This window comes from Giraffa tippelskirchi, chromosome 5 (assembly GCF_054371585.1).
Source record: "Giraffa tippelskirchi isolate mGirTip1 chromosome 5, T2T-mGirTip1v1.2.pri, whole genome shotgun sequence".
Classification (NCBI taxonomy): domain Eukaryota; kingdom Metazoa; phylum Chordata; class Mammalia; order Artiodactyla; family Giraffidae; genus Giraffa; species Giraffa tippelskirchi.
This window is the reverse complement of record NC_137279.1, coordinates 82543855-82569840: the sequence shown is the minus strand read 5'-3', so window position 1 is coordinate 82569840 and position 25986 is coordinate 82543855. Positions and strand designations below refer to the sequence as shown.

Sequence of the window (25986 nt, the reverse complement as noted above, 5' to 3'; positions counted from 1 at the left end):
TTCCCAAAGAGAAAAGTGGATAAAAACTGGTTTAATCCTTTGATCTGGTCTCCCTCAGAAGCAGCCCATAGCTTACAGTTCTTTATCTTCAGTGAACTTAGCACCATACAATGCACGCAGTATGCATGTGTGCATTCTCAGTCACTTCAGTCATGTCTGATTCTTTGCAACCCTATGGACTGTAGCCCACCAGGTTCCTCTGTCCATGAGATTCTCCAGGCGAGAATACTGGAGTGGGTTGCCATTTCCTTCTCTAGGGGACCTTCCTGACTCAGGGCACATGCACATGGCAGGGGCTCCATAAAGCCCCTGAGACGTGATCTCACAGAAGCTCACACTGCAACAACTCTACACTGAAGCACTGAAACCCTGCAAGTCTCCTACTAAGAAGCCCCTTGGGGATTACCAGTTGCCAGTAAAAATCTTTTTAGGCAGATCTTGTCAGTCCCTCAACCCCACCCAGAAAACAAGTAAAAAGAAATTGACCATAATGATCCCTACATAGAGGAATATTTCTTCATGAGCTACATGAACCTTGAACCCATTATAATCCTAATCCCCATCATTCTCATTTTCCCTCAAGTTAAAATGGGCATTAAACTCCATTTGTGCCTCTAAAACTTAGAGATTCTTTATATAAAGGACCTAAAATCCCAAATCACAAACACAAAAACAGCAGTAGAAGAGATATCAGAGCTCTTGTCCACATCCTTTATTTTTATTAATGAAGAAATTGAAGCCTAAACAGATGAAAGGACTAATTTAAGGTCATATTCCTGGTGGTTCCTCCCTTACCTCTCAGAAGTACTATTGGCATCAAGTAACATTAGTCCCATTTGATGGTGTCAAGTCCCATCTGAAAGTTCCCATACGTGGGTGCTAAGGTGGTTCATTCTGTCCCTGACGTTTCCATTTTTCTAAGGCCTACATTGTGCCAGGGAAAAAAATGAATGCGGTTTAGTCCAAAAGAATTCCAGAAGCAGAGAATTTTGTTTCTCTTTGGAACAGTTTTATTTAAGCTCAGAAGAACTTTTTAAACCATTGTTTGGAGAATACTATGCCCTCAGACCTTGAATCCCAGACAGAGAGTCACATAAGCAAACAATAACATCATAAGATGCATTCTACCCACATTAAAATATGAGTAAATGTTTTTATATCATAAAAGAGAAAACAAGTCTCAGCCTGGAGAGGCTGGGGAGTGCTTCAGCAATGACAGGACATCTCAGCTGGGATTTCAAGGACAGGGGTCAGGGCCAGAACATTGCACACAGAGAGAAGCATGTGCAAAGTCCTCAACGTAGGTGAGGGCATGACACATTCAAGGTTGTGGACGTGGAGAACACTATAGTGTTCAATATAGACAAAGAGAAGAATAATGCTAAATGAAATGAGAGAGACAGAAAAAGCCAGACCACACAGGCCCCCAAAGGCCATGGAAGGGATTTGGGGCTTTATCCTTAAAGCTATAGCAAGTCCTTAAAGAGTTTTAAGCGAAAGAGAGAAACGGCCAAGTTCAAGTTTTTTAAATGACTCTGGCTGTAGTTGTAGTGCTGAAAACAAATTGTTAATAGAAGGGGAAAGAAACAATACAGGAAGACAGTTGGGTCTATTGCAAGAATCCAGGTGACAGAAGATTATGGTTTGGTGGGGACAGGGATGTGGTAAAGGGGAGATGGAGGGAAGTGGCTAATCAGAGAGGCCCTTAAGAGGTGAAGGCAAGGGAACTTGCAAATGGATTGGATGTGCAAGAGAGGGAAAAGGAAGTAGCAAGGATGCATTCTCGGGTTCCAGGTATACACACGGCTGGATGGTCTGCTCCTAGAGGATAACATAGACTCGCAAGTGTTGGGCTCTGTTACAATGAAATTTATATGTCATTATAATAGGGATGTCATGTGGGCAGCTGGTGATATGGGTCTGAGGCTCCAAGGCATCTGAGCTGGAAAAGTTGAAAAAAGATTCCTCAGAGAGTAATCAACTAAAGCCTTGGTTCTGTATAAGATCACCCAGAGAAAAGAGCATAGAAGGAGAAGAGAATGGAGTCTAAGAAAGCCAACATTTGAACAAGTAAAGAAGATGGATCTGTAAGTGGCTGAAAAGAATGAGGTAGGAAGAAAATTTGGAAAATATTTTCTGACAAATTATCTTTTATTAGCTCTGTTTTTAAAAAGAAAAACTGTAAAAGCAGGCAAACTGCCACAGCCAAAGGGAAAGATAAAAACAAAGAAGCTATTTCCCATGTAGGATCTCCTACATGGGAAATGAGAAAAAAACTGGTGAACCATCAGATTAGAATCAACCTTAGACTACATTCATATACATGGGTAGTTGTGCTGCTGTTGAATAAGCCCAGAGTAAGCAGCAAGAGGACATTTGCAACTCTGGATCTGAAATATCACATTTCCACAACCTCCACCTTTCTCTCACCATTTCTCACCTTTCTCAATCGCAATTGAGGAAATCAAAGCTGTAAGGTGGAATTTAGTGCTCAAGTCAGGTTGCAGGGAAAATTGGAAATAAAAGTTGCCTTTTATCTCAATCTCTAAGGCCATGTGAAACAGGTGACTTTTGTAATATCTCCCTGTGATCACCCCTTATGAATTCATCTTGGTTTTCTCATCTAATCCTTGCTGAATCTCAAGGAAGAATTAAATCTTTAAATTGTTAAGTAAGATAAGCAAGATATAGTAATCACTTATCAGTATCCATTTTTCCACTGAAGAGTTTTGTGCCTCACCCAGGATTTATCATTGCCTTGTTGATCCCCTGATGAGACTTGGTGGGGGCAGAGGGGGTGGTACGTGTAGAGGGAAGGCAGAGGGTTTGAAGTTAGACAAGCCTGGGTTTAGGTTTCAGGGTTTACATCCTGCTCTACCTCTTTCTAACTTGTAACTTTGGGAACTTGACTTTATCTCCCTGAACATCAGTCTCCTAGGTGAAAAGTGTGGATGAAAATATTAATTCAGCGGCTGCTATCCAAAAGTCTACAAGCAATAAATGCTGGAGAGGGTGTGGAGAAAAGGGAACCCTCTTACACTGTTGGTGGGAATGCAAACTAGTACAGCCACTATGGAGAACAGTGTGGAGATTCCTTAAAAAACTGGGAATAGAACTGCCATACGACCCAGCAATCCCACTGCTGGGCATACACACCGAGGAAACCAGAATTGAAAGAGACACGTGTACCCCAATGTTCATCGTAGCACTGTTTACAATAGCCAGGACATGGAAGCAACCTAGATGTCCATCAGCAGACGAATGGATAAGGAAGCTGTGGTACATATACACAATGGAATATTGCTCAGCCATTAAAAAGAATACATTTGAATCAGTTCTGTTGAGATGGATGAAACTGGAGCCCATTATACAGAGTGAAGTAAGCCAGAAAGAAAAACACCAATACAGTATACTAATGCATATATATGGACTTTGAAAGATGGTAACGATAACCCTATATGCGAGACAGAATAAAAGACACAGATGCATAGAACAGTCTTATTGACTCTGCGGGAGAAGGTGAGGGTGGGACATTCTGAGAGAATAGCATTGAAACATGTATATTATCATATGTGAAACAGAACACCATTCCAGTTTCGATGCATGAGACAAGTGCTCAGGGCTGGGGCAATGGGATGACCCAGAGGGATGGGATGGGGAGGGAGGTGGGAGGGGGGTTCAGGATGGGGAACACATGTAAACCTATGGCTGATTCATGTCAATGTATGGCAAAAACCACTACAATATTGTAAAGTAATTAGCCCCCAACTAAAATAAATAAATTTGTTAAAGAAAAAAAAAAGAAAAGACAATATTAATTCAGTAAGTTGTCTGAACAGAGAAAGACAAATACCAATTGATATCACTTATATGTGGAATCTAAAAAAAAAAATACCACAAACTAGTGAATATAACAAAAAAGAAGCAGATTCACAGATACAGAGAACAAACTAGTAGTTACCAGTGGTGGGGTGGAGGGAGCCAATATAGGGATGGGAAGATGGGAGGCACAAACTATTGGGTGTAAGATAGGCTCAAGGATCTATTGTACAAAATGGGGGAAACAGCCAGTTTTTAAAAAAAATAATTGTAAATGGAAAATGACCTTTTAAATTGTATGAAAACTTGTAATTTTTTAAATAAAATTTTTAAGTTGTTTGAGGGTCAAATGAGGTGGAATGTTCCCTTCTTCACTGTGGTTCACTGGCCTCTGCCTTGAGCTCCAAACAGACTCAGTGGCCAGGATGAGAACCCTTTAAAAACACACACACAGTGCTGAATAACGATCATCATTATCACAGGCACCAACAATGTCAAGCACCAAATAGTGAACACCCACTAACTCCAACATTTTTCCAAGTCCTTTCCACACATTGTCTCTAATCCTCACAACCTTAAAGCAAAATAAATTATATTATACTCATTTTAGAGAGCAATAAATCGAGAGGTTAAAATGAGGGTTGGTCCTCCTGATCCCCAGGCTAGTTTCTTTCCCACTTATCCCCCTCCTGCTCTTGGCTGCTAAGCTATGCATCTCTCTCCATTGTTTTCCATGAGACCTCTGGGGAGAAAAAAATATGAACAAACATATTTCCCTAGCAGGACCGCTGTCAAAAAGTATTGATTGTATGACTTGCACACTAAAAGCTGTAAATTATTACTGAGAGAAATTAAAGAAGATCTAAATATGGGAGACATTCTGTATTCATGGATTAGAAAACTTAATATTGTTCAATTGGCAATTATCTTCCAAATTGATCAATAAGTTCCACAACACACACATGCAGAAATCCCAACAGGCTTTTTGCAGAAATTGACCAGCTAATATTTACACAGAAGTACAAAGAGCCCAGCATAGCCAAAACAACTTGGAAAATAGAAGAACACAGTTGGAAGGCTTACACTTTCTAATCACAAATTTTATCATTAAGCTACCATAATCAAGGCAGTGTGGTACTGACCATAAAGATAAACATAAATAAGTGGAATGAAACTGAAAGTCCAAAATAGCCCCTTATATTTATGGTCAATTGATTTGCAACAGAGGCATCAAGGCAATTCAAAGGGTAAAAAATAACTTCTTTAAAATGGTAATGGAATAATTGGACACTTTCATGCTAAAAGATCAGCTTAGGTTCCTACTCACACCATACCTAAAAATTAACTCAAAATTAATCAAATGCCAAATGATTTAACTCAAATTGAATCAAAATTAATCAAACAAGAGCTAAAACTATAAAAGTTTTAGAAGAAAATCTAAAATCTCCTAGGAGATTTTAGAGAAACAGCTCATGATCTTGAGTATGCAAAAATTTCTTAGGTAAGATACCAAAAGCACACTACAAAAAAAAAAATGATAAAGTGGATTTTAGCAAAATTAAACACTTTTGAGCTTCACACTATCAAGAAAGTAAGAAGACAAGATACAGAATCGGAGAAAATGTTTGTAAGTCATATTTCCAATCAGGAACTTGTATCTAGAATATATAAAGAACTCTTACAACTAAATAATAAGTCAAACAAACCAACTTAAAAATAGGCAAAATATTTGAAGAGACATGTAGCTAAAGAAGATATATGAATGACAAATAAGTACTTGAAAAGATGTTCAATGTCTTTAATCATTAGATAAATGCAAACTAAACCACAATGAGATACCACAGCACACTAAAATCAAAAACACTGATAACAACAAGTGTTAGTAAAGATGAGGAGAAACTGTAACCTTCATGAATTTTGGGTGGAAATATAAAATGGTACAGCCACTTTGGAATACAGTTTGCGTTTCTTAAAAAGCTAAACATAAATTTGCCATGTAATCTACAAAGTCCCCACTCCAGTACTCTTGCCTGGAAAATCCCAGGGACAGCGGAGCCTGGTGGGCTGCCGTCTATGGGGTCGCACAGAGTCGGACACGGCTGAAGCGACTTAGCGGCAGCAGCAATCTACAAAGTCCACTCCAAGCTGTTTACCCATGAGCAATGACAGCATGTCCACACAAAATGGACTAATGATCATAGTAGCATTAGTCATAGTAGAAAGTGGAAACAACCAAATGGCCATCAGTAGATGAATGAATAAATGAAATGGGGCACATCCATACAATGTAATACTATTTGGCAATGAAAAAGGGACGAATGACACATGCTACAACATGGATGAAGCTCAGAAATATTTGCCAACTGAAAAAAGCAAGACACAAAAGAACTAAACATTGTAGACTCCATTTACATGAAATGTCCAGAAAAGGCGCAACTACAGAGATGGATGCAGATTTGTGGTTCCCTGCATCTGAGATGGGTGTAGAAACTGACTGTAAACAGGCACAAAAGATCTTTTAGGGGTAATAAAAATATTCTAAAGCTGAATTGTGGTAATGTTGCATAGCCCTGTAAATTTACTAAAACTCATTGAACAGATGAAGTTTCTATTATGTAAATTATACTTCAACAAATCTAGGGATTTTTAAGTCTTACTTGCTTCCTCTGCAAAATATCTCAGACAAGGTGAAGGAGGAAGCCTGGCGGAGTCTGCTCCCTGGCCTTGCCCCTTCCTGTTCTCTGGGAAAGACACCTGAGCCCCTCTGCCTTAGTGCTAAGAGTTGTTTCCCCAGAAGCCCAGAGCAGCTGTGCCCAACTCCTCTACCTCAGTAACTCTTAACTGCCCCAATTCAGGCCTCTGGCAGCAAAGCTCACCTTGCAGAAATACTGTAAGAGTTATAAATACTTTAGGTCCTCAGGGATCCCTGTCAGTTCTCTACTATGGCATCAGTGACCTAGGGCAAGGAAAATTCTATTTCTAGGTATACTGTCTGTAAGCAGCCTCAAGATAATAAACTGTCTCTTTCAGGGCATGGTTTGGACCCTTAAGACACATACTCTCTTAAAAGCTAATTCCTACAAGCCAACTGAAGCCCACTCCAGAAAAACAGGATGAATGCATGAAATTTAAATTAAAGCCCATTTACCAAATGAGGGGCTGTGGAGGACTTCCAGGTGGGGCTAGTGGTAAAGTATCCACCTGCCAATGCAGGAGGCTTAAGAGAGGTGGGTTCGATCCCTGATTCCAGAAGATCCCCTGTAGGACAGCATGGCAACCCACGCCAGTATTCCTGCCTGGAAAATCCCATGGACAGAGGAGTCTGGCAGGCTACAGTCCGTAGGATCGCAAAGAGTTGAACACGACTAAAGCAAGTTAGCACACACACACGGGGTTGTGGACCTGGTTTTAGAGCCATGTAACCTTCTCAACCTGGGCTTCATAATAAAACCATAAAACACCTGGTAAGCTTTTCAAATGTATTAGTGGAGAAGAAAGTTCCTAAATGTATTATAACTGCCAGTTAAAATATATTTTGTTTTATCAAAGTAATATGAATTGGTAACAGAATAAGCTCATAAAATCTCAAAAGAAAGAACCTCACCTGGTAAGCTTTTAAAAAATACTATACCTGTGTGCCCCTCAAAGAGATCTGTATTTAACTGGCCAAGAATATAACCTGAACATCAGTATTTTTTAAAGCTCTCCAGTGATTCTGCTGTGCATCCATGGCTGAGAATCACCAGCTTCAGAAGGAGATGGGTGTCAAAACAAGGTCTTCCATTAGTTACTCATTCAAACCTTAAAATGCATTTCTCTCTGAATAAGCACCTTCTTCACATCTAGTAAGGGCAGTAACTGGATTGAGCCAGCTGAATAATGGACCCCAGGATGTTGTCACTTGTGGTATAGATGCTGCCAATTCATCTCTGTTTATCCCAAATGAGTTCATGTTGAGTGTATTGATCTATACATCCTTAACCATGACACTTGAAAAAAGGGCTAATGTTACTAATGTAACTGGTGGAGAGAGGCTAAAAGAAAAAGACAGCCTTTATTATCAGTATTCAAGGACTTTTCTTGACACCAGGGACCAAGAATAAAGCCAATTAGGACCTAGTGCAATACTAACACAATATTAAATATTAAAGGCAATCAAGAATTCACCTCAGACATGAGTGATCATGAGAATTTAGGGCAGAGTTCCCTGCTGGTTTGAGTAGACAAAAAAAAAAAAGCTTTGTGGATGAAGAAGAGCTCCAGCTGGCCTTGGGAGATGGACAGAATTTGAATTGGGGAAGTGAAAAAAAAGTAAAAATAATTACCAATAACAATAATTGCAACAGCATTTATGATAAATCAGCACTCTTATTCATGCATCATTTTATATAAACCTCACAACTACCTAATGGTTCTCATTTTACAGGTAAGGAAATGGGGGATTAGAGGTTAAAACATTTTCCCAAGCTCAGTCAGCAAGCAGGATTTGAACCCATGCAACTCACCTTCAGAATCCAGGTGCCTGGGCCACGGCAGGGAGACAGAAACGAACCCACCTTGTGTGATATAATGCAAGGAATCCACTAAGCTGAGAAGAAAAAACAACCACAATGAGTCCAGGTCACCCACACAGCCCTCGCATCCAATGAACAAAGAGAGGGAAACTCAGATACTAAGCCAGCTACAATGAGGAGAACTGAACAAAAAGCAAACAAAAACAGGAGGTTCAAGAGGGAGGGGACATATGTACACCTATGGCTGATTCATGTTAATGCTTGAGAGAAAACAACAAAAGTCTGTAAAACAATTATCCTTCAATTAAAAAATAAATAATTTTTTTTTTAAATGAGATTTCCTTTCTTTAGGAGCCCAAGATGAAAAAAGCATCTGAATAGGTGAGCATGACTAGGGAAGCACAGGTCTGGAGATTTGTAAGGGGTGATGTTTCACCAGAGGCTGGGAGAAATGCCAAGAACCAAAATTGGAAAGGAATCGCTAAGCATTAGTCTACGTTCTATCCATCTAGAACTCTGCAGGATCATGTGAAAGGCAGAATAGTAGAGAGGCATAGACTAGGAGGAAAAAGAACACATAGACAACATGAAAAGTTAAAGCAAATGGCTGAGCATGCCTACCTTGACTGAATTAAAGTTTTCAAAATGCCTAATTGTAATCAGAAGGTAATAGGTACCCAGTATGTTTTAATTAGGGGAAGATATCCATGTAAGCATCAGTGAAAGGGGCACAAAGTACCCAGTCCCTGCCTGCAAGGGATGCACAGTCTTGTTGGAGAGTCGAGGAATAGTACTTACGTATAATCTCGTCAAATCATCTGAACCCAATCAGCAGAAACCTCAAAAGAAAGAAAAGAAAGAAGGAGAGAGGGAGAAAGGGAGACAGGAGAGAAGCAGAAGGAAACTGAAGACAAGAGGATAGGAAAAAGAAAGGAAGTGAAGGAGAAAAAGGGAGAGAAGGAGAAAGAGGGAGAAAAGGAAGAAAAGAAAGAAGGGAGGGAAGGAAGAAGAGCAAAGACATTCACATAGGAAATTCATTTAGGGTGATGTTCATCAAAGTGTGAATCACATACTATCTGTGTCAGAATCACCCAAGGTGCTTCACAAGAAGACAGACCCTCACAAGTGGGATCTGGGAATCAGAACCATCACAGGTCTCCCAGAGGAACCTTACACACTCGAAATCTGAGAACCACTGGTCTGGGCTTTGCCTCTGATTGGTCCACACACTCAGCCTCCTGCACCCGCGGCTACATCTCCAGCTACCAAAGTACACAGAACAATCTCTTGTTCAGAATGGTGGTCCTGAGGTGAGATGAAGCCTGAGTCATCAGATAGAGATGAAGGTATATTCAGAGTAGAGCATGGACTTTGTTTGGAGGCATATTTCATTTCAAATCCCAGTTCCACTTCTTCCTAGCCTTCCAGATTTTAGGCAAATTATTAAACCCACTGAGATTCAGGTTCCTCATCTGTAAAATCCTCACAAGATTGTTGGGAGGGATAATTGCAGAACTCACATATTTCTCTTGACTGCCTTTTACCTGCTGACTTTTAAGATAGAACATCCTAGAAGGATTCTTCAAACGCTAACCTTAGTTAGATGTCAAAAACTGAATGCCTCTCCTGCCCACGACTAAGGTGAGGGGGTGGGGGGTGGAATTACTCTTAAGTGTTTCATCTGTTTCAGGATAGTCATTCCTCAGGACATTCTCCTGACATACATGGTCACCAAAACCTTCACATATAAAACTTCTCTCTGAGATACACACACACACACACACACACACACACACACACACACACACACACACAACCATACTCTATTCTTGTATATTCATACTTTTCCTTCAACATCCTGCTCAAACATCACCTCTACATTAAAACCTCCCCAAATCCCACACCCCTGCCCTAGGCCTGCTCACAGAATCCAAACAAACTCCACAAGTATGATCTCACCCCATTATGATGACTCTTTCTTCTTTGGGTTCTCAAAGAAGAAATACTATTAATCTTTAAAACTCCAACACTTAATATCAGGCTTGCGCGCACGCTCACTCACTTCAGTCGGGTCCAACTCTTTGCAACCCTCTGGACTGGAGCCCGCCAGGCTCCTCTGTCCATGAGATTCTCCAGGCAAGAATACTGGACTGGGTTGCCATGCCCTCCTCCAGGGGATCTTCCCAATCCAGGGATTGAACCGGGGTCTCCTGCATTGCAGGCGGATTCTTTACCCATTGATCCACCTGGGAAGCCCCAATATCATGCCTAGTATGTGGCAAGTACTCCGTAACTTGAGTTATTATATTCTATATGTAAAATATGAAATTATGAAAGTGATTTTTTTTTAGAGTGCTACAACTTACTTATCCTGTTGTTTTTTAAAAACCAGGGGGTAGCAGGGGGAATCACACTAGTTTAACTTGATATTTTTTAATCTGAATCAGAATCACTCAGCTTGATCCTTAACCTTATTCATTAGATTTGGCTCTAAATTTAAAGCCTACTCTCCTAGAAGGAGGTTGTGCCACCATTGAGGGTTTAAGGAAACTGTCTCTGACTCTGAAGGCAATTCAAGTCAGTGAAACGAACACTGGCAGTAAGCCAGGCAGTGGTAACTCTTCAAAACTACACTCTAGCACCACAGCATCCCTGACGGAAACGGCCAAAGTGCTGACCTCCTGGCTGACTGACAGGCTCTTCTCCAGACCATCCCTTGCATGCTACAAGCTAAGTCACTTCAGTCATGTCCGACTCTGTGTGACTTCATGGACTGTAGCCCGCCAGGCTCCTCTGTCCAAAGGGATTCTCCAGGCAAGGATACTGGAGTGGGTTGCCATGCCCTCCTCCAGGGGATCGTCCCGACCCAGGAATCGAACCTGCGTCTCTTATGTCTCCTGCATTGGCAGGCAGGTTCTTTACCACTAGCGCCACCTGGGAAGCCAAGACCATCCCTTAGTGTCTGTCTTTCTATCATGGTTCTAATACAAAGTGCAAGAGCTACATTCTATACAGGGAATCCAACCTTACCCTATGGCCCCCACCCCAAAATGCCTCCTTTATGAATCACTATCCATGCCTTTCCCTGCCATTTCCCATGCCTGAGTTTGTTTTTTTATTTCAAGCCACTGATGGTCACTTCAAAATTCTACTCAAATGATGGCTACCACGTATTGAGTGGTTCTATGTGCCAGCCACCCTCTTAGAGATTTTATATACTGTCTATCATTTTAAATTTTAACAATCCTATAATGCAGGTACTATAAGTCTTCTCATTGTACCCAAGTATTAATAACTTAATAAGTGAAGAGGTCAGATGTGACTCTAAAGTCCATGTTCTTAGACATAGAGGCACACACCTTCATAAGCTCATTTACTTAATTCTCTGTAGATGAAGTATTATTATTCCCATTTTACAGATGAAGAAACCAAGGCTCAGATATAAGACTTCTCAGACTGATTCCAAATTACTTAAGCCACTGCAGTTACTTGTGTCTCTTTAGGTCTATACTGGCACCTGTCTTACCAGCAGAGACAAAATTGCAGCCAACCAGGAGGAGGATAGAGCTGAGAGGTGGAAAGAGATGGGCCTGGGAGACACAACCAAGCCTTGCTAACAAATCTCTAGTCTTTCTTGTCACATAAGGCATTAAATTCCAATTTTAATTAGATTGACTTGGCTTTTAACTGTTGTTTGCAACCCAATGAGTCTTATCTGATACAAAAATGAACCCCACAAGGTGAGACCATGAAGTATTGTGAGTAATTTTTATAAACTTACAGATAAAATTGATTCATCAAGTGAGGGCAGTTACTTTTAAAGTAGTCATCTTAAACGAAGTAAAGTTGCAACCAAAGGATGGGGATAGGGGGCTATTAAAAAATATCTCCTAAATTACAGTATTAATCAAGAGCTGACTAATATTTTGGAATGAACAATGTACATCATTTGGCAAGCATAGTTGTTTCATGTTGTAGAAGGAAGTACCCCAAGGGACAGGAAAGAAAAGTATTTGCTTTTACTCCTGGTCAAACTATCAAACACACTGTTGCACTGTCACTTAGCTCTAGGGAAGCCCCTTGTACACTAGGGGGTAATCAGCCTCCCACCCTGTACTAACAGCCTTGAAACCAGCAGATCAAATACCTATTCTCAGCAAAATCAGACCTGAAACAGCCAGACAATGCCAGGTATGCCAGAGTCTATCTTTGGCCTCAGATTCTCCTATTCCCAGCCCTGACTGGGCTGAGGCTCACTGGATCCTCTCCTGGGACAAGGTCGGTCCTTCAGCTAAGGCAGCACACCTCCATGCCTAGTTCATGACCCATGACTGACATGGCTGCCCAGATGATTATACTAGGGGAATCGAGTCACAAGACCATGCTTACCACAAGCTATGAAATGAAGGGAAATTGCCAAAATGTCTCCTTTTAGAGCTGTGCTATTTGTCTTCCTGTAAATAAAAGGATACCCATGGCCCTTGTGCAACTGTAGACAGATCAGATTAGCACCAAGAAGAATTTCCTGGCCTTAAGGAGAAATGAGAGTCTTCAGAAGCACAGATAATCAGGATTCTAATCTGAGACTCTTTGGCTCAGGTCTAACTGTGACCTCTACCAACAAAGCTGAGGGAGAAACCTTTCCTTCGCTGCTTTCTCTTCGGCATCACTGAGTTCCTTTTGGCATCATTGAGCTTGGACATAACACACTGATGACCTCTCTTTCCTTACCTAACTGAACCTGAGAGTGAAAACCTAGACTAACATCTTGACTTTCTGGCTCACCTAACACCCATAATGCTAGACCATCTGTAGTGAGACATTAAATCCAAAAGAACAAGCCACCCTTCAAAGAAATCTGAAAAGCAATTGCCATCCATGCTGAAATGTCTTTTAAAGGCACCAAGGAAGCAGTCTGTTCATAATAATAATAGAACGTCTCAAGACACTCCTCATTCCCTTCCTACTCTCTCAAAGAGAACTGATGTTCTACCAAGTTCATGGTCCATACTCCCCAAATGCCCAAAAACTACCTCTCAAATTTCAGCCTGCATTTGCTCTCATCCCCCTTGATACTTCCCTCCCTAAAATACCCCTTTCCCTCCAGCACTTCCCTGCCCTTACTGATTCTGTTCCCTGCTTATGTGATTGCACAGAACAAAAGTAGCTGCCCACCTGAGATGTCTTCCTTTCAGAAGGCAGGGGAAAGGAAAGGTTCTAAATGTGAAGATGTTTAATTTTTTGGTCCCTATCCCATTTGCCTGCCAAAATGCACTCTTAAATAAATGTACAGAAGGAAACTGATATCCAAAACCAGATAACATGGACAGTCTCAATCACTATGTGTGACTTTGGCGCAATTAACCTAACTTTCTGACCTCCATCAATACATCTATAAAGTAAGGTAAAGGTGATGGCTTCTGGACAAGGATGTGGTGATGATTCAACGAGAAAACATATTTTATCATAAGGAATAACAAGTAAGCCAGAAAGTGCTCTATGAACATGACTCCCAATCTTACTGGCTTCACTATTTCTTACATGCATTTGGATGTTATATATGTATCATGCTCAATCCTTATAGAAGGTTTAATTACATACTTAAGAGATATAAAGTGGTCTGTTTTCCAAGTTGGTCACTCTTCACAATCTCAGCTTGAATCTTAAAATTTTAGTTATCTTTGCCTGTGTTGTGAGTCATGTGATTCTTCCAACCTGCTTTGGTGTACTCCATAAAATGGAATCCAGAATCTTTAGACTATCAGTTTGAAATCTGAATTCTTAATTCTCAGCCCCAGACTTCACATAAAATTTCTGAACCTCAGCAAGCCATGGCACAAAAGGTTTGATCTGACCCTCTTTTTGAAAGAGATTCCCATAATTTTTAGTTAATTTCAGAAGTCAAACATCCCCCCACTCCAAGTTTTTAATGAACAGCAGACAAAGACATCAAATACAGGGTGTAAAAGCATTAAATTAGAACTGAACGTGGGGGTGTAAACTGGGTGTCTGGGACTGACATATACACACTACTAAATAGAAAATTAATTAGAACCTACTGTATAGCACAGGGAACTCTATTCAATACTCTATGCTGGTCTATATAGGAATAGAATCTAAAAAAGAGTGGATATATTTCTGTGTATAACTGGTTCACATTGCTGTACAACAGAAACTAACACAACATTGTAAATCAACTATATTACAATAAAAAATTAATTTAAAAAAAGTTTGTAAAAAAGGAAAAGAATATAGAAACCCAAGACCAAAGAAATAAAGAATTAAGTAAAAGTCATCAGAGTACTTACATAAAAATAACAAATCTATGCCTTCTGAAATAGGAAATGAAAAAATTATGAGCATATGTGGATCCACTAATTCCCAGTGACGATGATTCCAAAGTAATTCCTTTAGGTTCCATGTGAGAAGGCGTCAGTTTGAATAAGCCAGATTGAGTGAAAGGGGACATGAAAAGGGGGAGGATAAAAACACAAAGTGATGTGCAAGCTAACAGAGCCGGCATCCAGGATCTTCTTTATCTTTGAGCTTCACATCTGGGATTGTGGGTACCTATGAACTAGGCAGGTGGGGGAAGAACCAGACAGTTCCTGTAGCAATTGTTCAAGAAGATGAGTAGGTGTTAGATGTCTTTTCCCACCCTGACCTCCCCCACGTGAGAGAAGCCTCACCTTTTAATGAAGATGTGACATTTACCTTGCTTCACTGCCCATCACTGGATAAAGGGAGTAAGATGGATAAGAAAGGACAGGGAGAAACAGCTGGAAAGAGATTTTTTAAAGACTATTAAATTGCTCTCTTTGCCAGATTCCATGCCAAACAGATAATCATCAACAAAGTTAATTTCTCTTGATCTTCTCTAACGAAGATATGCTGTCCTCTGTAGGATACACATGTGGATTGTCAAGGAGAGCTCACAAATCCTGGATAACCCTTTATGTGAGAGCTTTCCCTTAGATCATCCTTACTGCCATCAACAACAGCAGGTAAAGATAAGGTAACAAAACCTGGATTCCATTTTCAAGGAGGAATTTAGCTCTGCCCAAGCTGGTAAGAAACTATGAGTTCCAACTGATTGTGTGCTCAAATTATAGGCTTAAACTTGACATTGAAACCCAAATAAATATAACATCAGAAGACATTTTCCATTGATTCTTTCTTTGTGTTCCACTGCATTTAGCTTAACAAGCAGCTCATCTACATGTGGCTAAAGAGGAAAATACCCTCAAAATCCAGAGAAAGCCAAAGAGACCCAAGCAGGATAGAAGGCTCAGCCATGGAAACTCCATACTCCAGATTGAATTTCACAAGCAGGACAGACAGGCACCACCAAACCTGGTCCAATATCCTGGCTATGGCTCCTAATTCTCTAATCTGGTTCTATCTATGAGTCAAGGGATAACCCAGAAATATTATGTGGTCACCAAACATGAAGATATTTCCAAGGGATACAGGATACCATCCTCAAGATAAGCATCTTTTCATTTTCTCTTAATATCTACCCATCTTCAAAGGCACACTCTAAACATGACTGCTGAGGAAGACCACAAGAAATACCTTAGGATAATCAGACTGGATTTTGATATGCCCTAGAGAACTGGAGACTTTTTCCCCAAATAGAAAATTTTAGTTCTTTAAAGTCTATCTCAAAAATCAAATAGTTACCTAAGTTTTCTACTGCTTTCATTGACATACTCAAAATTAACTCTTCTCAAACCTAAGCTAGAGTCTACACCATACAACTGAGAGGGCAGGGCACTAAGTAGGCTCAGTCTAAAGAGATGATTAAGAAGGAAATATCCGGAGATTGCACAGAACCTGACAGCAATGTCTGCTCTCCATCCATTCACTCAATAAATATATATTCAGCAAAATGAAACACCTACATACAAAATGCCCATGTGATTAGCAAAATGAAAAATAGAAAAATAGTCAAAAAGTAGACTTTGCCTTCAAAAACTGTTTAAACACTTATGTACTTCTAAAACCTAAGGTAGAGGCTTCCCAGATGGGACTAGTAGTAAAGACCCTGCCTGGCAATGCAGGAGACACAGGTTTGATCCCTAGGTCAGGAAGATCCCCTGGAGTAGGAAATGTGGCTACCCACTCTAGTAGTCTTGCCTGGAGGATTCCATGGACAGAGGAGCCTGGCAGGCTACAGTCCATGGAGTCACAAAGAGTCAAACACAACTGAGCATGCACACACACACACACACACACACACACACACACAACATTAATTGCCCTAAGAAATGTACAGATAAAGTGTCATATTCATGTGAGTTCAGAGAAGGCTGAAATTATTTCCAGTAGAAAGGGTCAGGAAAAGCTTCACTGAGAAAATAATATTTCAGATGACCTTTGAAGGATGGGTAAGATTTGGAACTGAAAGATGAAAGGAAAATGCATCCAGGTGGAAGGATTGGCCTGAGCAATAGATCTAAGCAAGCAAAAGACATTTTTCAATCTGGCTGGAAGAGAGGCCGCAAGGCATTTAATGCAGGGGGAAAATATTAGAAGAAATAAGCTAGAGCTAGTTCATATACGGTCTTCAATAACAATTTGGAATTTATTGTATATTATACATATTAAAGGGTCCCTGAAGTTTCCTGAGCTGGGGAGTGGCATGGTGAAACTTCAGAAGGATTCATGGGCAAGGCTGATAAGAGGAGAATGCAACCAGTGGCAAGAAGACAAAGCAGGAGAGAAATAAAATGATGGAGGTGAGAAGTAAAGAACTTGGTTATCAATGAAGGCACGAAGAGGAAGGGGTAGACAAGAGAAACGTTAAGTCAACAGGCTGTGGTCATTGGTGGTCACATGAAAAAGGGACGTTAATGGTTTGTGATGACGTACTGAATAAATACTTTTGTCAGATAGGAAAAAAAAAAAAAGAAAAAGGGACGTTAAAGATCATCCCAAAGTATGTGTTCTGGATGTCTGAGAAGACAGTCATATTATCAGTAGAAACAGAATTTAGAAGGTGACAAAGCCTGTGGAACACCCAAGTGGTTATGTTTAATCATCAGCTGGAAGTGTGGGCTGGTGCCAGGAAGACACAGTCCATGCCTTATTTTTTTCACTGTTGATCCCTCCCGCCTCAAAATTCTCCTGTTGGGTTTCTGGATAACATCCTTTGCTGTTTCCTCCTTCCCTGTGGCAACTCTGTCCTAGGCTCCACCAGCTCCTCTTCTACCACTTGTCCCACAGTGGCTATGTTCCTTGGCCCTTTTCTCTTTCTACATCCTATCCCTGAATGTTTCATCTTTGCCCATTACTTAACCACACCTCCATGTAAATGGTTCTGTAGAAGGCAGTGGTTGAGAACACAGGCTCTGGAATCGGCCTGGGCTCAAATTCTAGCACCACCATATTCTGGACACGTGGTAAGGGACATCTCATATCACCTAAAATGTGGTTTCTCACCTGTAAAATGTAGCTACAGAGTTGTGCTTTCACAGGATTTACTTGAGGATTAATATAAAATGTGGCACATTAAAAAGCTGGCTTAAAACTCAACATTTAAAAAACTAGTATCATGGCTTCCAGTTCCATCATCCATGATTTCACAGCAAATAGACTGGAAAAAAGTAGAAACAGTGGCAAATTTTATTTTCTTGGGCTCCATAATCACTGCAGGTGGTGACTGCAGCCATGAAATTAAAAGATGCTTGCTCCTTGGAACAAAAGCTATAACAAACCTAGATAGTGTATTAAAAACATATGTTTGATTCATGCTGAGATTTGACAGAAAACAACAAAATTCTGTAAAGCAATCAGCCTTCAATTAAAAAATAAATTAATTAAAAAAAAAAAAAACAGAGACATCACTTTGACAGCAAAGGTCCATATAGTCAAAGCTATGGTTTTGAAAAAAGGCAAAATGGTTATCTGAGGAGGCTCAGAAAACAAGAGAAGTGCAAGGCAAAGGAGAAAAGGAAAGACATACCCATTTGAATGCAGAGTTCAAAAGAACAGCAAGGAGATATAAGAAAGCCTTCCTAAGTGAACAATGCAAAGAAATAAAGGAAAACAATGGAATGGGAAAGACTAGAGCTCTCTTCAAGAAAATTGGAGATACCAAGGGAACATATCATGCAAAGATAGGCACAATAAAGGACAGAAATGGTATAGATCTAACAGAAGCAGAAGATATTCAGAAGAGGTGGCAAGAATACACAGAAGAACTATACAAAAAAAGATGTTAATGACACAGATAACCATGATGGTGTAGAGCCAGACATCCCAGAGTGAGAAGTCAACTGGGCCTTAGGAAGCATCACTACGAACAAAGCTAGTGGAGGTGATGGAATTCCAGCTGAGCTGTGGATTTCAGATCCACAAAGATAATGCTGTTAAAGTGCTGCACTCAATATGCCAGCAAATTTGGAAAACTCAGCAGTGGTCACAGGACTGGAAAAGGTCAGTTTTCATTCCAATCCCAAAGAAAGGAAATGCCAAAGAATGTTCAAAATACTGCATAATTGCACTCGTTTCACATGCTAGTAAAGTAATACTGAAAATCCTCCAAGCTAGACTTCAACAGTACCTGAGCTGAGAACTTCCAGACATTCAAGCTGGATTTAGAAAAGGCAGAGGAACCAGAGATCAAATTGCCAACATCTGTTGGATCATAGGAAAAAAAACAAGAGAATTCCAGAAAAACATCTACTTCTGCTTCATTGACTACTTAAAGCCTTTGACTGTGTGGATCACAACAAACTGAAAAATTCTTAGAGAAATAGGAATACCATCTGACTGGCTTCCTGAGAAATCTGTATGCAGGTCAAAAAGTAACAGTTTGAACCTGACATGCAACAACGGACTAGTTCAATATTGGAAAAAGAGTACATCAAGGCTGTATACTGTTACCATGTTTATTTAACTTCTATGCAGAGTACCTCATGCGAAATGCTGGGCTGAATAAAGCACAAGCTGGAATCAAGATTGCCGGGAGAAATACCAGTAACTTCAGATAGGCAGATAAGTTCACTGTTATGGCAGAAAGCAAAGAGGAACTAAAGAGAGAGCCTCTTGATGAAGGTGAAAGGGGAGTGTGAAAAAGCTGGTTTAAAACTCAACATTCAAAACACTAAGATCATGGCATCCAGTCCCATCATTTCATGGCAAACAGATGGGGAAACAATGAAAACAGTGACACAGACTTTATTTTCTTGGACTCCATAATCACTGGGATGGTGACTGCAGCCATGAAATTAAAAGACGCTTGCCCCTTGGAAGAAAATCTATGACAAAACTAGACAGCATATTAGAAAGCAGAGACATTACTTTGCCAACAAAGGCCCATGTAGTAAAAGCTATGGTTTCTCCAGTAGTCATGTATGGATATGAGAGTTGGACCATAAAGAAGGCTGAGCACTGAAGAATTGATGCTTTTGAACTGTGGTGTTGGAGAATACTCCTGAGAGTCCCTTGGACTGCAAAGAGATCAAATCAGTCAATTCTGAAGGAAACCAGTCCTGAATATTCATTGGAAGGACTGGTGCTGAAGCTGAAGTTCTAATACTTTGGCCACCTGACATGAAGAGCTGACTCATTGGAAAAGACCTTGATGGTAGGAAAGATTGAAGATAAAAGGAGAAGCAGGTGGCCAAGGATTGGATGGTTGGGTGGCATTACCAACTCAATGGACATGAGTTTGAGCAAACTCCGGGCGATGGTGAAGAACAGGGAAGCCGGGTGTGCTGCAGTCCATGGGGTCAAAAAGAGTCAGACATGACTGAGCAACTGAACAACAACAACAATGGTTTTCCCAGTAGTCATGTATGGATGTGAAAGTTGGACCATAAAGAAGACTGAGCGCTTGAAGGATTGATGCTTTCGAATTGTGGTGCATTACCAACTCAATGGACATGAGTTTGAGCAAACTCCGGGCGATGGTGAAGAACAGGGAAGCCGGGTGTGCTGCAGTCCATGGGGTCAAAAAGAGTCAGACATGACTGAGCAACTGAACAACAACAACAATGGTTTTCCCAGTAGTCATGTATGGATGTGAAAGTTGGACCATAAAGAAGACTGAGCGCTTGAAGGATTGATGCTTTCGAATTGTGGTGCTAGAGAAGACTCTTGAAGGTCCCTTGGATAACAAGGATATCAAACCAGTCAATCCTAAAGGAAATCAACTCTGAATATTCATTGGAAGGACTGATGTTAAAACTGAAGCTCCAACACTTTGACCACCTGAGGAGAAGAGCCAACTCATTGGAAAAGACCTTGATGGTGGGAAAGATTGAAGACAAAAGGAGAAGCAGGTGGTCAAGGATGAGATGGTTGGACAGCATCACTGACTCAATGGACATGAGTTTGAGCAAACTCCAGGAGATGATGAAGGACAGGGAAGCCCGGCGTGCTGCAGTCCATGGGGTCGCAAAGAGTTGGACATGATTTAGCAACTGAACAACAACAACAATAAATCTTCAGTAAATGGTCATTATTAGTAACCACAGTTTGTACCTAGAACTTGAGATCTCTCTCCTGATGGCCAAATTCATACAGAGAGCTGTTACCTGGGCAGGATTCCCTGAAATCTGAAAGTAAGCTGGTCATCTTTGTCAGCTCCTTCAACCCTGCTCCTCCTCTGTGTTACAAACATTCATCCAATCATCCAAAGTAGGATCAAGGGACACACTCTATAATTATCTCACTATCCTGTGGAGAAGGCAATGGCACCCCACTCCAGTATTCTTGCCTGGGAAACCCCATGGACGGAGGACCCTGGTAGGCTGCAGCCCACGGGGTCGCAAAGAGTCGGACACGACTGAGCGACTTCACTTTCACTTTTCACTTTCATGCACTGGAGGAGGAAATGGCAACCCACTCCAGTATTCTTGCCTGGAGAATCCCAGGGACGGAGGAGCCTGGTGGGCTGCTGTCTATGGGGTTGCACAGAGTCGGACACGACTGACGTGACTTAGCAGCAGCAGCATCCTACTCCCCACATCCATCTGCCATCAAATCCTATAAGATAAAATTCCCAACAACTCACCTGGTATAAAAAGCCCATTGTTATCTTGCTCCAGCTTCGCTGCCCAAATCCCACTAGTTCTTCTATTCCCCAATATACTCACATAGTCTGCTCCAGCTTCATATCATGTACCTACCATTCCTCACAAACAGCTAGCAATTGAATACAAGCACCTTTATATATTTCATTCCTCTTCCTGGAATGTCCATCTTCTTATGCCCAATATGGATAATTTTTGCTTGACTTTAATGACTCACCTTGTGTCACCTGCCCGTGAAGCCTTTCTTGGCTGACAGTTACCACACTGGAATTATTGATTTGCTTGTCTCTTTTCTCTAGTAAATTGTAAGGCACTCACAAGCAAGGACAATGTCTTATGGCCCAACTCTCTCCCTCAACCCCCAATCTAGCACAATATATAGTTCATAGCAGGTTTTCCAATGTTTTCACATATAAATGAATAGCTGAATGGTCAAACAAAATAAGATAATCCTAGAAGTTTCATGCCCTTTTTTGTCAGCATGATTAATCATAAAATTCATAATAAAACAATTCAAAAGGTTTTCTGATTTAGTCCATACCTCTGGAACAATAAACAATAGCTTTTCTATCTTATTGTTCAAGATACATATCTTTTCAAGCTAATGGGTGGTTTTTATTTTCTCCTTCATGCTTTCCTAAATGTTCTCTGGTAAACCTCTTGATTCATACCAAATCAGTCACCTGATAAAAAGAAGAAAATTTAAATAAAAGCCTGAAAGAAATTTGTCTTCAAATATGAGGACTTAATCCAAATGGTTGGGTAACGTGATGTCTAAAGATCATAATTCAAATTGCCAAATTGTCATTGTACTTGGTGTTGAGGACCAGGGTGGAGGATAAATTTCAGGTAACAAGATATTGTTAAAAAGGAGTAATTTTTTGAACTTTTTATTTTAAATTGGGTTTCCCTGATAGCTCACTTGGTAAAGAACCCGCCTGCAATTCAGGAGACCCTGGTTCAATTCCTGCATCAGGAAGATCCGCTGGAGAAGGGATAGGCTACCCACTCCAGTATTCTTGGGCTTCCCTTGTGGCTCATCTGGTAAAGAATCTGCTTGCAGTGCAGGAGACCTGGGTTCAATCTCTGAGTTGGGAAGATCCCCTGGAGAAGGGAACAGTTACTCACTCCAGTATTCTGGCCTGGAGAACTCATGGACTGTATAGTCCATGGGGTCGCAAAGAGTCAGACATGACTGAGTGATTTTCACTATTTTGTATTGGGGTATAGCCAATTAACAATGTTATGATAGTTTCAGGTGAAAAGTGAAGGGACTCAGCCATACATATATATGTATCCATTCTCCCTCAAACTCCCCTCCCATACAGGCTGCCACATAACAAGAAAAAGATAATAATAATTTTTAAGCACATCTCTCTAATTCAAAGACAATAGGTCTTACTAATCGGGGATGAGGGTAAGAAAATTAATTCCCAGTGAGCTTATAAGATCGGTGCTTGATATCTATCAAAAGTCTCTTTTCATGGAGGCTCTGTCTATTTTCATGCAATTTCTTGGGGTCAGCCTCACTACCCCTTCATCCCCATACCTAGATCCTTGGTGATCACCTGCTGGAAAGCATCTTATCCTGCCATTAATCTACCAGGCCCCTGCCCAAACCCCTCCTACTGCGAACCTTGACTCTGAGCCTGAGCCATCTCCTCAAGTGTCTGAATGGACAGCAGCTCTGGGTTCTGGGCTGCCTTTAGCACTTTGGGGGATGATACTGTCCTCCAGTCCTGTACTCTTCAATGAAAAGCTCTCTTCCAGGTTGAGAGAATGAACCTCAGATAATGAAAGGCACAAAGAAAGGAAACTCTGAGGAACCAGCCTGCCCAGAGATCAGTGACTTAGACAATGCTGCCACCCGTTGGTCAAAAATAAAAGTATCTCTGGTCTTTTCACCAAATTTGTAGTGATTTAATGGAAGACTTCGGCTTCCTTGGTGGCTCAAACGGTAAAGAATCCACCTGTCAGTGCCAGAGACCTGGGTTCAATCCCTGGGTCAGGAAGATCCCCTGGAGAAGGAAATGGCAACCCACTCCAGTATTCTCGCCTGGAGAATCCCCATGGGCAGAGGAGCCTGGTGGGCTACAGTCCGTGGGGTCTCAAAGAGTCAGACATGACTGAAGCGACTTAGCACATAGACTTAGCACAGTGGAACACTTCACATAAATTTGGAATAGGCAATAGCTGAATTTTTATTACTATTATTACTGGTGCTTTGACAATAAGCCCTTTATATTTATAACATAATCACAATTACAGCAGGCCTATGAGCAGGGGCTGTGGCAGAAATTGAGGTTCTGGGAATTGGAGAAGGAAATAGTTCAGAACTTAAAAGAGAGTAAAGGGCAAGAAAGTTTGGGCAAAGTCCCCTGATAATGAAAAATAGATGGGAAAACCAGAAAATAACAGTCTTGGTAGACTGAGTTCTTCTCATACACCACAAACCAACTGGCCTAGTTAACTTCACATGAGGAATGTAATTTAACCCCCACTAAAACCCCACCAGACTGGATACTTCCATGCCCTTGACTAGAGTGGAAGGAGTCAAAGAGGTGACAGATTTGCATAAGCTCAATCAGTCGCTCAGTTGCATCCGACTCTTTGCAACCCCATGGACTGTAGCACGCCAGGCTTCCCTATCCATCACCAGCTCCCGGAGTTTACTCAAACTCATGTCCATTGAGTCAGTGATGCCATCCAACCATCTCATCCTCTGTCATTGCCTTCTCCTCCTGCCTTCAATCTTTCCCAGCATCAAGGTCTCTTTCAATAAGTCAGTTCTTCACAACAGGTGGTCAAAGTATTGGAGCTTCAGCTTCAGCATCAGTCCTTGCAATGAATATTCAGGACTGATTTCCTTTAGGATGGACTGGTTTGATCTCCTTGCAGTCCAAGGGACACTCAATAGGCTTCTCCAGCACCACAGTTCAAAAGCATCAATTCTTCAGTGCCTCAGCCTTCTTTAAGGTGCAACTCTCATATCTGTACTTAACGAGTGGAAAAACCATAGCTTTGACTAGATGGACTTTTGTCAGCAAAGTAATGTCTCTGCTTTTTAATATGCTGGTTAGGTTTGTCATAGCTTTTCTTCCAAAGAGCAAGCGTCTTTTAATCTCATGGCTGCAGTCACTGTCCACAATGATTTTGGAGCCCAAGAAAATAAAGTCTGTCACAGTTTCCATTGTTTCCCCATCTATTTGCCATGAGGTGATGGGTCCCAATGCCATGATCTTCATTTTTTGAATGTTGAGTTTTAAGCCAGCTTTTTCAATCTTTTTTTTTTTTTCACTTTCTTCAAGAGGCTCTTCAGTTCCTCTTAACTTTCTTCTATAAGGGTGGTGTCATTGCATAAGCTCACAGCTCAGCAACAACAGGGCTGGTTTGAACTCAAGTCTATCTGTGCTGTTCCCAAAGTCCACTGTCATGTTACTGTCCAAAGCACCTGTTTTCACTTCTCAAATTTGTGTGCATGCATTTTAAGTCGCCTCAGTCATGTTCGACTCTTTGCGACCCTATGGACTGTAGCCTACCAGGCTCCTCTGTCCATGGGATTCTCTAAGCAATAACACCGGAGTGGGTTGCCATGTCCTCCTCCAGGGGATTTCCTGACCCAGGGATTGAACACAGGTCTCTAATGTCTCCTGCATTTGCAAGCAGGTTCTTTACCACTAGCTCCACCTGGGAAACCCCAATTTGTAGGGCAGATGTTGAGTCTATAAGACAATTTTCTTGTTTTGATCACAATGTCCTACTGGGGTATCAGATAAAGGAAGTTGTTGCTTTTGGTTTAAAGTTGAAATGTTGAACAGAAGAATGCATACCCTTGGAAATCTGGTGCCGGTGATGCTCCACATCCAGCAAGAGCTTTTTTCTCCTCTTACCTGCCCCATTTCTCTCTCCCCTCTGAAATCCTCTGCTTAACTACAGATACAGTAACAGTTTAAAGCCATGCTTCCAGTTCAACAGCCACTAACTACAAGTGGATGCTGAGCACTTGAAATGTGGCTTGTCCAAGTTGACATATACTGTATGTGTAAAATACCAGATTTCTAAGACATCATACATGAATTAAAACATAAAATATTTCACTAATGATTTTATATTGATTACATAGTGACATGATACTCTTTTGAATATATTAGATTAAATAAAGTATATTGTTAAAATTAATTTCACTCATTTCTTTTTACTTTTTAATGGAACTACTAGAAAAAATTAATTACATATGAGGACAGCACTATATTTCTATTGGATAGTACTGTGGTAAAGTCATGCAAACATGCTTTCATAAAGGCATTTCCTACATTAATTAGTACATGATCATGTGAAATGAAATCTGTTTCTTCCTTAATTGATAGACAGAAAACTGTCACCTGAGGTTCAGTTAAGACAGTTGTAATTATAAGGCAGGAGTTTCACATTGTGAGGTAACTAATGAAGTCTGATTTTCTCAGATTGCATCTTACAAGTGACTGAAGAGTTCACTAATCATCCCAAAGTTTTTATCCTACAGATCACATTAATAATAGTGTAATTTATATACTAGAAGCATGTAGCTTATCAGACTTAACAAAGAAATTCACATTCTTACATTAAAGAAA

At 40.7% G+C, this 25986-nt stretch overlaps 1 long non-coding RNA gene across 1 annotated transcript in view; it reads right to left on the bottom strand.

The window, feature by feature from the left end:
* The window catches only part of LOC145506518 (uncharacterized), a 106531-nt gene that overhangs the window by 2002 nt on the left and 78543 nt on the right, over positions 1–25986 (bottom strand). Inside the window, exons 3-4 of the long non-coding RNA XR_014053992.1 lie at positions 8325–8407; positions 5876–8087 (exon numbers count right to left, since the gene is read on the bottom strand). This is a non-coding gene — a long non-coding RNA (uncharacterized LOC145506518). The remainder of the gene's footprint in view (positions 1–5875; positions 8088–8324; positions 8408–25986) is intronic.